The sequence below is a fragment of the Ambystoma mexicanum genome, chromosome 3q, assembly GCF_040938575.1.
Source record: "Ambystoma mexicanum isolate Mex_15411 chromosome 3q, UKY_AmexF1_1, whole genome shotgun sequence".
Taxonomy (NCBI): domain Eukaryota; kingdom Metazoa; phylum Chordata; class Amphibia; order Caudata; family Ambystomatidae; genus Ambystoma; species Ambystoma mexicanum.
This window is the reverse complement of record NC_090926.1, coordinates 669,080,083-669,090,535: the sequence shown is the minus strand read 5'-3', so window position 1 is coordinate 669,090,535 and position 10,453 is coordinate 669,080,083. Positions and strand designations below refer to the sequence as shown.

Genomic DNA, 10,453 nt, shown 5'->3' with positions numbered 1-10,453 from the left:
TAACCACCATTCCAGTTCTGTAATCGAGTCCTGATCCAGCGGCACTTGTTGATGGTACCTCAGACCTAGCTGCAGATGCTTTATTTTCAATCTCTGCAGTGCACGGTAGTGCAGTGGCCCCGGAAAAATGGCCTGAATAGATGCTGCTAGCAGCCCCACTATTCTCGCTAATGTCCTGAGAGATACTTGTCGCTTCTCTAAGCATATTCTGATCTCTCTCTTGATGTCTCTCATCTTCCGAGCTGGAAGCTCTAAGGTCGCCTTCTTGGTGTCTAGAATGAATCCCAGGAAGTCTAACCTCTGTGCTGGTATGGTATCTGACTTTTCCTTGTTCACTAGGAATCCTAGTGAGGTCAGAAGGTCCTGCACCCATCTCGTTTGGTATACTAATACCTCCCGGTCTTCTGCAAGCAGCAGGAGATCGTCCAGGTAAATAATAAGCCTTATGCCTTTTTCCCTGATCGCTGCCGATACTGGCTTCATTAGCTTTGTAAATGCCCATGGTGCCGAAGCAAGACCGAATGGCATCGATTTGAATTGCCAGAAACGACTTCGCCAGCGAAAAGCTAGAAATGGTCTGTATTCCTCTAGAACAGGTACTGTGAGGTAAGCGTCCTTTAGATCTAGACGCGTCAACCAATCTCCTTCTCTTAGGGAGTCTCTGAGCTGATGGACGCCTTCCATCTTGAAGTGCCGATATATGATCCAGCCATTCAGCTCCTTGAGATTTATCACCGGGCGTACTTTCTCCTTCCTGTGCACTAGGAACATATTGCTCACAAACTTCGGGGCTGTCTCGCATTTCTCTATCGCCTGCTTGGCCACTAGCTGCGCTATCTCGCTGTCTAGCTCTGCTTGTTCCGCTTGCGCTAATCTCTGGCTCCGCGGTTCGTATCGCTGCACTGGGGTCTCTATGAAATCTAGATGCAGTCCGCTGACGGTCTGCAGTATCCAGGAATCGCTTGAAAGCTTGCGCCAACTCTCTAAATATCTGCGCGTCCTCCCCCCTACTGGGGGATACATAATCGCTCTCACCTGGCGTAAATCCTTGACCTCTTCCCGATCCTCTGGCCCTTCGGCCTCTTGGGAATCTCCCCCTGGATGGGAAAAAGGTGTCTTGATTCCTGTTCTCCCAGTATTGTGCCCTGGTGTTCTGAGGTCTTCTCCCTCCTTGGTAGCGACCGGCAGCTCGACCTCTGTAGCGGCCGGTCCCTCCAAAAACTCTGCTGGGGAATATCTTGCGAATAGACGCTTGAGCCTTCTCCAGTGATGCGAAAGTTCCTACGAACCGGCCCATCTCCTTCCCGAAGGTCTCTCCGAATAGGAGGCCTTGTGCGCCTTCCCCTGCTTCATATGACGATAAGTCGCTCAATTTAGAGTCTATCTTGAGCAATAAGCCCTTCCTTCTCTCTGCTGCGATGGCACAATTTGCGTTTCCAAGCAGGCAGACGGCTCTTTGAGCCCATCCTGCGAGGGCTTCCGGATCCACCTCTTCACCTGTGTCCTTCGCCCTTTCTGCGAGGTCCATGATTTTTGCGAGCGGACCTGCTAAATCTAGTAACTTCTCCTGACAGGACTTCCAGGATCTATCAATCCCCTTCCGGGGGTCTTTACTGGCCTTGGCTACAAAAGTCAGCATTTTTGGGTCGAGCTCCGGTGCTTCCGCCACCTTTCCTGGCAAGTCTGGGCGCGGGCACTCTGCTCGTAGGCGCTGTCTCACTTCCTTGTCTAGTGGCTTGCGTAATCTTGCTGCCATATACTGGGTCACTCGGGGGGATGGTTGCCACTCGGTGGACCTCGGATTATGAATGCTGTCTGGGTCGAACATATCCTCCTCGTTTTCTACGAGGTGTTTCTCCTTCCTCGCTTTCTTGCCCCCACTGGGTCTAGACCAGTCATCTTCTTCTCCTTCCTCATCTCCTAACGAGCCTTGCTCCTCTACTAGCTCTTCCTCCGAGCCCAGGTCTTCTCCCATATTATCTTCCCCTGGAACGGGGGTCGTGAGGTTCGGCACTGCCTGCTTCTGTAGGTACGCTTCTTTAAGCTTAGCAAAAGCGTCAGGCACCTCCGAGGCCTTTTCTATCGCCTCCTCATATGAGCCCCGGGGGTCGTCAGAGGATTTCCTCTTTAGGGCTTGTTTACTCCCCTTCTGCCCTTCATTCGAGGGTTCTGTGGGCGTGCGCTTATCTGCTCTGGTGCTGGTCTTTGGCTGCGAGAGTATGGCCTCTAACGTCTCCAGCCTCTCTTGTAGGGGTCTCACCCCTTCTGCCACTGCATCTATAAGAGAGCTACCCAGCACTTGCTTGAAGCTGGCAGCGAGGTCCTGGGATTGCTCCTCCTCACTCCACTCAAAGTCTGACATGTTCCTTTGTGCTGTGTGCCTAGAATACCTGGTACAGGTGTCTTAGCACGCCCACTCTCTCTTATGATGTTCTTTTTTTTTTTTTTTTTTTTTTTTTTTTTATATAAGTGGCTGCACCTCTGTCTTTCTTCAGCCTTCCGGCCTTCAATCAACTTTCCACTATCCCACTGCCTCTTGGCAGCGTAGGGCTCCTATGCCCGAGTCTTCCAGCTCTTGCTGTCACGTTCTATGCACGGTGTTGATGTCCGTGTCTCAGCTGATCGAGCTGCGTGCACCGTCTCTCACCCCTTCTTAGATTCTACTAGTCGGGGTCGAGAGGGGAAAAAAGCTCCGCGTCTACGAACGCTGGCGTTGGAAATAATCCTTCGCCGCTTCGCGATGACGCTACGCGCCCTAGCGCGTGTAGGCTCCGCCCACCCGCGGGTGGGGGCTATGTTGTTGGAGCTAGACGCTCCGCGCTTCACGCGCTAGCTCCGCCCACCCGCGGGTGGGGGCTATGCCGATGAGGCGATCCGCTTCGCGCTTTGCGCACTGTTCCGTGCGCGACCTGCCTATGCTCGTGAGGCTGACCGCGCCCCTGAGGTGTCGGGTATACGGCACGGGGCCGTCAGCCTCTCGGCGGACCCTATGTATCAAGGGAATTTTCCTGGGGCTCCGCCGATATCCCCTCGACGACCGCTCTGAGTCAGGGGAAATCTGAAACTTAACGCGCTCGCGCGTAGTATGACATTTGCGGTGAAAAAGAACGCCTCTAGACTAATTATCTCGCGTTCTCCCTGCGAACCACACTCAACATCTCTTTCCATCTACCATTCCTCTCTTCAGTCAACCCATATATCCACAGGCATTCGGAGAGGAAAGGAAATAGTACTTATCTGCTTGAAGAGCAGTAAAAGAAGAGGAGGAGTCCAGGCACAGGAAGTGGATTGGGACTGGTGGAGAGAGCATGGACTACAGAGGATCATGGATTTTGTAGTTTAAAAAAAAAAAAAAAAAAAAAAAATTGCTAGTTTTAAAGCACTTTTCAGGATTTTGTTTTACATGTTTGTTGAACTGCTGAAGAGTAGAAATAAAGGAAGATGAAGCATAATGCTCGCCTCCAGTCTTGCCATAGAATGCTCACGGGGGAAGGTGTGGAAAAGTAACAAACACACTTGCTGTTCATAGTGCCATGGACTGCACAGATAGCGTGCAGCCCGTTCATCGGAAGTGTGACCTTGCACATATAGCTCCGCGCTCCCATGCCCTCAGGACGCCTGCCCCTTCACAGTCCTGTCCAGTCTTGCCTGTCTTGACCCCCAGCAGCGCCTCCTTCCCCTCCCGCAGCCAGACGGTTACTAAGGCAGAGAGTCTATAGCAACCCAGACAACCCGGAACCCGCCTGTGCATTCCTAAACTCGTCTTTATCTCGGATTGGCTCCACTGATTCGCTAAACGCCCTTCTTTGGCAACGGCTGAGAATGATTGGTCTTCACAGCTGTCATAGTTCCAAGCGTCACAATGGAAGCGTTCGACTGCCCAGGAGGCTCGTTTGAGAACGCAAAGATGCCAGAGTTGGTGTCAGTGCAGGGAAGGCAGAAGGAGAGGAACCAAGGAAGCTCATAGGGGCATCGCCAGGTGAGTCTGAGCTTCCAGCTAAATGAAGGAAACTTCGAACCTCGATTTAAAAATCGTTTTTTAGCAAACATGTAAACCAATTCTTTCATATTTCAGACAAAGTACAAATAGCGCCTTCTCTCCTTTTTCAAACTTTTTATTTTCCAGTATGTAGCCATGAAAAGTAACGCTTGTCACGTTTCTTGTTTAATAAAACATACACTTTATCTTTTAGATTTTTAAAAGAAAGCCTTTTGTGCGGATTTATTTTACAACTGGTATTTTCTGTTATGTAAAAACACATTGTATTCTCTTCTTAATTCGAAATAACTTTTAAGACGAGTTATATTTTCTTCGGACAGCAAAGCTTTCGGAGGGGCTTGCTGGGCTGGCAACACAGGCTGTCCTAGGGTTAAATGAAAGCACACGTTGAGACATTCCGTTGTCCGGGAACAGGGAAACAGACAGCCTTCTTCCCGTGATCCCTAATGTCCTACCCCAACGCATTACATAATATAGTGCTCCATCGTGCTGATTTGGAGAATGGATTTGCCTAGCATGAGTCTAACTATAGTACTTTTTACCAAGTACACGTGTACAATAAATCCACATGTTGTGCGGTCATAGTGACCGAAAACTCGAAGAACTAGATGACAGATAGTGTGAAAGGAATTCTGGACAGAATGCAGTCTGGCTAAAACAATGATCACTTTTCCACTACAATGAAACTATATTTATAAATGTGACCACGTGGGCTGTCTTGCATTCTTAATTAAACGAGTATGCAATAATTGATCTAAGTCAAGGGTTATCCCTTACCTGGACCCAACATACACATTCACAAAAAAATAAAAAAAACACTTTTGGTAGCATTTGCACACTTTGCTGTTCATGTCACCCTTTCATTGTATGCGGTTTGCAGCCTGCCTCCTACATGCGTTCACGTGCTACCTTTATTTCTTCGAAGGCTGGTAGTGTGCAGACTATCATCTACAACTAAGAGGAATGGTGTGTAGTGGCTCGAAAATTAGGTGCTGCAAGAGATCAATTGAGAACTGAGGAGAATATTCGCCCCTGGTCCTGCTCATTTGTGTTTGCTGCCAAAAGGCAGTGACGACAGCCACCGGGTGCTTTGCAAATATTTTTTAAAAATTGCATAATCTAACATAACAAAAAACAGGATAGCATAACATGTAACATGGCTCATTATAACATAACATAAAAACCTATAACAAACATTCAATATCATCCCACAACATAAGGTAACCTAAAATGATCCAACATGGCAACGCGCACCCTCATTTATTATAGGATAAAATAATGTATTATAACAACTTATAACATAAAGTGTAGCATAAGGTAGAATAACATAGCATTGCAAAAAATATACATAACCTATATAGTATAACATAGCACAGTATTATACACATCATCAGATAACATTGTGTAACAACATCTAACAACGCATATTGTAACATAACGGGAAATTGCTCCCGGTTATCCAACCATTGTGATTTGCTCCCAAGTGCTTCTCAACTGTGGCTTGTTCCTAAGTACTCCCCTAATATAATTGCTCAACCTCTCCTCCCACTATCAACCATCTCCCCCCATCCACTTCCTCAGTTTCCTTTGGATCTGCCTGAGCAACTGGAGACGATACAAATGGCAGTGGTGCGTGTTATATATCCCATTAAAATAACAGAACATAATTTGCTCTTAACATGCTCCTGCTGTGATGTGGTCCTTTGTCGTCGCTGCTGTGACTTATTTCCTAGGTGCGCCCCTAGTAGGAGGCCCGCCCAGATGTGATTTGCTCTTACGTGTCTCCATTATTAACTTGCTGCTAGGTGGTCCCCTACTCGGATATCCGCATGGTAGTATAGGATACTCCGAATGCTAACAGGGGTCTTGACTGTCTGTTCCCTCACTAACATAGTCATTTCTGCCTCCCATCGTATAATATTAACACCAGCTAAGCTACCCACACACAGTAACCAAACTCTCCCCCACCACATACTCAAACCATTAGCCCGCTACATCTTTCACATTGACTTGTACAACACAGTCCAGATCAATGAACTCTTGCACTTTGAGCACAGGAGGCTCCCTTCTGAATACAGATACATCAAGTGCTATGGACGCAAATCCCTTGAAACGTACCTGCAGCCAGAACCAGGGTTCTTTCAACCTTGACTCACTGCCACAGCAGCAGAAATACTTTGCATTTTCCTTCTGTCCTTACTAACCAAGCCCAACCTTATGCAGATCCCAAAGAGCCAGGAGATCATGCAAATGATAACTGTGCAATGTAAAACCCAATACCATAACAGAACATAGTGTATCATAGTTTAATAGTTTCTGCCATAGCAATATATAACATAACACACCAGCACAATGCATAGCATAACATAACATTGTGGAGGCGACCATAACAAACATACATACTTCATATAGATTATAGCATGGCAAAAATGTACTAAATACGAAAGTACTGACTTTTTTTGCGGCAACGGAATAACCACAGATTTTCCTGCAACACCAAAGTTCAAGTTTGACCTTAAGTGGAGGATTTCGCTCCAGCAGCCAGCATGAGACAAAGCCTTCATTATAGGCCTATTTTGGTGGAATTACTGCAAAGGATTTACCACTTGCAACAATTCCACTGAAATCCCCATGGAGTTCTATGGACACCATGTATGCGGTTTCACACCTCCCTCCCACCACTTATAATCACGTGGTAAACCCACAGGACCAAGTGGTGGTAGCAGAAAACAAGTTTGGGGACAGTTTGGTGGATTTACCGCTGAATTACCAACAAATTCGTAATGAAGCCCATCTAATGTGGCATAGCGTAGCACATGAAAACATAATTTACAGCACACAACCCCTTAACATAACACAACGTCCTATAATATGATATAACTCATAATTGCATTATGCAACATATGCACATATATCATGAGACAAACATTGGATGCAATACTTTTTGTTTTTCTCTGATTAGGGCCTCGGATCCACACGTATTAGTGTTAATATTTTATAATTTTTGCCACCGATGTACAACGTGACCACATCTCGGAAACTTACACATTTAATTGTATTCATGTGCACTGAAAAAGCAAATCAAATCCTTAGTTTAAGAACAACAGCTATTCTGGTATTGAATCTCATAATACATACCATGTGCTACGTTACTTAAGAAGATATACTTTTGGGAGCGGGGTGTGTGGAGAGTAATACATTATACAATTGTATAACAGTGCCATCCCTGGCCGGGGCACAGCGCCAAGGAAATCAGGCGTGGGAGATCTGTGTGTACAGTAAGTACATATTTGTATGGGATTGCCATGATAACAGTCGCCTGTTTATTTTAGATTGCTAATGACCTCAGAGACAGGCAACAATGAGGCATAGGGCGACCTTATAGCAGGAGCACCTCCTGCGTGGCTCTAACCTGCCTCTGGGGAGTACCCAGCTTAGTACATTTAGTTTCAAGGTGACATCGAACACCTACTGCTGCAGACATTTAATTGCACCCCAATACAGATACTGGGCAATTATTAAGCTATTGCTATCATGTTTCTATTCAGCAAAAATGCAAGTGATATACATAGCTTTACTTTTTTTTTTTTAAATAGCGCCTGTATCCTCCTAAATGCTTTGCGAGAACATCTGTGTTGTGGGGTGTAGACTTTGTGCCCTGGATGACGCTACATTTGGAATGTATTCCGCATTTGGAACAGTTAGATCCTGAGGAACATGATAGTGATGTATGACACGCTGCTTAAATATAGGCTCTGAAAGTGGTACGTCACGTGACATCCACTGACAAATTACCTCGTTGTATTTGGGGTATAACTTTTATCTGTATTAGCCCCACAAGCCCTTGTGCAACAGGCAAGGAAAATCCTGTGGCGGATTGTTTGTAGAGGTCACCGGATATGGATGTTAGTTAAGGTTATGAAGGAGAGGGTGAGGGAGGGGGTGATGCTGTATCAATGATGGCAGAGAATTCTGTGTGGATGGAGGCAGTGCGCAAGGATAGTGAGTTGACAGAGGTCACATTGGTTGCAGATGTGTCACGGTTTATTACACGGCACATGCCAGGTAGGGAACTCCTTCCCCTACAATGAATGTGGCGTACTATAAAACTCTGTTTATTTTTAATATACTACCGGTTCTTTTGAGTAGACCTCCAACCCGTCTCGCACCCAACCTCCACAAACACCCCATGTGACAAAGGACTATGAACCAGGCCGCTGTGTATCAATAAGATATTTATTAATGTATTATTTAATGGAAAAGGAAAATCAATCAATTTCAAAACCACCAATGTTGTGGCAACGCAAATGCAACGATCTCTACAGAACCATTAGATTAAGATATCCTATTACAATTCACACAGTTCTTTCATGGCAAAACAGAAACAGACATTTTTTTACAAAATAATAGTACCAACAGTTTAGCACTCCTCCTGCAACACTCACCCCGAAACAACAGCTAAACTTGATTCCTTTGAATGGAAGGCAGTGCCAAGGAGTACGAATAGAGAGAGAAAATCGGATTTGTGGTAAAGCCCACCACCACAAGATGGGATCTAGTAAAGAAATTGAAAACCCATTTTTGGAGCAAAATGGCAGAATGGGATTTTGATTATTTTTCACAACTGCTGAGGGACAGAATGAAAGAAAATTCGTGTTGCTTACACTTTAGGAGATTGGGAAAGTTTATAAAATATTAATCAGCACACTAGGCCAAAAATAAACATGAAGTGGGAAAATCAATTTTGTGAGAAAGCAAAGGCAAAAGGGAAAAATACAGTGGCAAATGGAAATTCATTTACACTGGGTTTACAATGACAGGCAGCTCAGTGAAGGGGTTTAGCTTACAATAGGGAAATCGGTTTTCAATGACAAGGACAGAGGCACATAACAGGTATACTTCTAGGCAAAAGTGGTTTCTCACAATGGGAACAACAGTTTGGGTTTGATAGGACAGGTGATCATAGGAATTTTATTTTGGTAATGCACACAATGCATGGACACATTTGTGTTTTTTTTTTGTTACAAGAAGAATAATACCTTTGAGGCAACACTTTAATGACTATAACAATTAAATACAGACACCAGGACCAAGATGGTTGATTTCGAATTGCAACAATCTTGAACTGTGAATTTCAATGGGGGAATTAATTGATTTACTTAACAAAAAAATACTAAGGATTTACACAGTCAACTGAGAGGTTTTTCAAAGGAGATCTACTAACAGCCACAGTCTAATAATAGATTCTTCTATGGGAAGGTAACTGAATTACACTGGCAATTTTTGGGGCTGTCAATGGGAAAAATATTGGATGCAATGCTACAAAAATGAAGGGCTTATGCAATTTAGGGCTGGTATGCATGCTACTTACAAAGCAAGCCTTGGCTTGGGATTCAGGAGAGCCAGCTGGATCTCAGGACACTCTGGGGAGCTAGGGCAATGGGTATAGGTCACTGCACTCTCAAGGATGGTAACGGTCAACCGCCTGCTCCCTGTCTTCCTTCTCCTGTCTCCCAGGATGCTGATGTGTCTGTCCGCCAGACCTAGTACAGTCTATATAGCACAAATGACATCATTAACTTTACAATCTAGGGGGAGTACCCTGTCATTATCCCTGCTGCTCTGATAGGACAGTTTACCATTCCTCTCTCCACCCCCTGGCATGATTGGTTCAAGGGAAGAGAGCACCATCTGTCTGCTTGCATTGATTACAATTCTTTGTTCTCATTACCACTTTTTTGGCAAAACTGGCACGTCTCATAACTTCATACTTACACTAGACCCTGCCATATGAAACAGATATTCGGTTTTAGCTGGTCATAGGGATTTGGGTAAGCTGATCGCCAACTCCGTACGATGTAGCATGGTCCGGTGGCACATGTTTGTCCTTTTCATAAAATTTACAAAAGTTATGAATCTGCAAATGTTCACGCATGTTTCTAATTTCATTTTCCATCTTTTCACCAACTGTCACATTTGTCCCATTTTTAGATCAGCCAGAAAATAGTCTTAACTGGCCATTTCAGTCTCCAAAGCCCTTGAAAATGCAATTACTACCTTTAAAACCGCCCGAAAATTACATGAAAAAATACCATAAAATGAAATTAATTCTCATTCTGAGTGCTGCGAAAAATGCCTAAAATTAAATCAGTCATTTAATGTCAATTGGGAGTGTCCTGTTCAACATGTGGGAGGGCCGCTTTATTCCCCACAGCCATCTGTCTTCCTCTGGGCTCAGTCGGTGACCAGCGATTTTATTAGTCCATTTGAACTTTGCAGTTTGCTCTTTGAGGTGGGTGCAGGAAGGGCTCACTCCTCCTGGTCAATCTTTAGCCACACATTGCCTTTTTTGAAATCACTGGACTCATGCCTTCATGTCTGGCAGAGCAGGGAATTATGACACCCTCAACAGCATCTCATTTTATTGCGGGATGGTTATAGGATATGTGTGAT

At 45.0% G+C, this 10,453-nt stretch overlaps 1 protein-coding gene across 1 annotated transcript in view; it reads left to right on the top strand.

Moving 5' to 3' along the window:
- The first annotated feature begins 3,794 nt into the window (after positions 1–3,794).
- The window catches only part of TEKT3 (tektin 3), a 102,295-nt gene continuing 95,636 nt past the window's right edge, over positions 3,795–10,453 (top strand). Inside the window, exon 1 of the mRNA XM_069654552.1 lies at positions 3,795–3,979. The gene's annotated coding sequence lies outside the window, so the exon portion shown is untranslated. The remainder of the gene's footprint in view (positions 3,980–10,453) is intronic.